We start from the raw sequence: 2,297 nt of genomic DNA, 5'->3' as shown, positions 1-2,297 counted from the left end.
TTGTGCTGAAATTTTTTCTTGAAGAAGTTCAGTAATGATACCTGTGTCTGCAATGATGGTGGTGTCTTAAACAACTGATTTCAGTAATTAAAACAGGTGACCACAAATGCTTGGCCATATGTGATTTGGAAATGTGGGCCAATCACTCCTTAGCACAAGTTAAGGGGTTCCTGCCATCCTTGATGTCATGTTGATGACATCACTGTGTCAGGATAATGAATTCGCCGTTCCACCATGTTTTCTTGTTTGTTTCTTAAAATGTTCTTCATGAAATTTCATACTTCAGTTTATATTTCTGCAAGAAATGCTCTTTTTGTATTTCTTCCATAAAATATAATGTTTTTGATCAATTGGCCTATTATTAAATGTTATGTAAACAGGACTTCATGAAATGGACAAAAGTGGAAAATAACAGCCATGTCCAATAAAATGGGAAAGGGAGTTGTATAATTTATATATCTGTAACCTTGTTATGAGCTAAGGGGACCCAGTCTGAAGGTCAGTTAGGGTGAGATTTGGGGTGAGTGCTTATTTGTACCCTGGGTACCCCTGGAACTATAGCAGGGTAACTGTTACCCCAATGTTTCTATATATCTGTAACCTTGTTATGAGCTAAGGGGGCCCAGTCTGAAGGTCAGTCAGGGGGAGATTTGGGGTGTTTATTTGTGCCCTGGGTACCCCTGGAACTAGTTCAGGCCCTGCTCACACCTATCAATTATCTTGAGAAAGGCCATTCTGGTCGAGCATACTGTATTATAAATATGGCCACATCCAGAGCCCACTAAAGAATGAAATGTTTTAAATTAGTATACGTCAATAATTCATTATTTTGGTTTCATATATTCTTGTGCTTCTCAAGAAACGATACCCTGTGATAAAAAAAAGAATATAATGTGCTTTGATTTTGTTTTAAAGTGAAGAATATCAAGTATCTGTTGGTGCTTTTTGTTTGACCTCCCAATAGGGAAGTGTTTAGGAAAGACCATCCTTCAACAGCATTTAAACTTTTAAAGACAGCAAAAAATACAACTGTCTTGTAAAATAGCAATTTTCTGATAAGAATGAAATCATTTATTTTTATTCCATGTATAAAAGATTTTTAATCACTAAGCTCCAGATGCAGACAAAACACAACACATAAAAATCTGTGTGAAGTGCAATTTACTCAGGGACTGTTGACAGATATCCTTTAAATGCAAGTCATCCATGAACTTCCAAGTTACACCCAGCTATGACCCCAATCCATGGCATGGCCTTTGATGGCCCCACTTTCTCATCAAAAAAGGGGGTTTAATAGAAGAAGATGTACAAATAGCATTGGGTCCCAAACTGTGGGTCCATACTGAAGACCAAATGATATTGCTAGGGTGAAATTATTTGGCTCAGTGTACCAAACTAGACCTTTTATGTGTCAGGCACTAGAAGGTAGTCTTCTTGGGACCATTGCATACAGCTAGTGACAGCAATTTGGAGAAAGCTATCATTGTAAGCCAAACACAACTTTTATATTTTACTCAGTTGCTGCAGGTTTATGTTTCTTGAGGTCTTGATCTCCATTCAACAAGCCAACAGAGCAAATTAAAATTGCCATATGCCAATTTCTCATTTTTATTTATTACAATTAATTTATAACACATGTCTTATAATCTACAGGGGTAGGAATAAGTGAGACACTAGGTATAAAAACTTGTAGCTGTGGGGTAAGTAAGTATGTGTCATATGAAAGGCAGACATCAATCAAACACAGTCCATGGAATAGGCAGAGAGTCAGGGCGGGTGATAGACAAAAAGGAATCCAAAATAACAGGCCATGGTCAAACCGGGAAGTCAAAATATGATAGAGGGAGAACATGGCAGCAACAGGACTCAAGAACTCAGGAACTGTGGATTACCAGAAAGGCTAGGGATCCAGCCCAGTTGGAAGAGGCAGGCTTAAATAGCCCCTTAACTGAGCTGTTGCCTACAGCTGAATCATGGGTGTGGGCCAGGAAACCGTGACTGGGGGAAAAGACATCCAATCAACTGGGCAGGCTACAACCATTGTGTCCTGTGGTTCAACCCAGAGGAGCAGTGGTCAATATGCAGCAGGTCCTTGGTGTTGGTTCTAAACCAGAGAGTTTCTGATATGTTAGAGAAATATTTTCAATGGTTTGACGAATAGTGAGGAGAGATAATGGGTCAGTAAAATGTAATGTGTAGAAGTTGATGTGTTATGGGAAGCCACGACTTGTGTAAAATCATTAGGAATTGGCAGAATGGCCAATGATCCAGCAGTGAGGACTTTGGGAAGTGGGCTT

The sequence above is a fragment of the Xenopus laevis genome, chromosome 9_10L (genome assembly GCF_017654675.1).
Source record: "Xenopus laevis strain J_2021 chromosome 9_10L, Xenopus_laevis_v10.1, whole genome shotgun sequence".
Taxonomy (NCBI): domain Eukaryota; kingdom Metazoa; phylum Chordata; class Amphibia; order Anura; family Pipidae; genus Xenopus; species Xenopus laevis.
Note: the sequence above shows the minus strand (reverse complement) of the source record.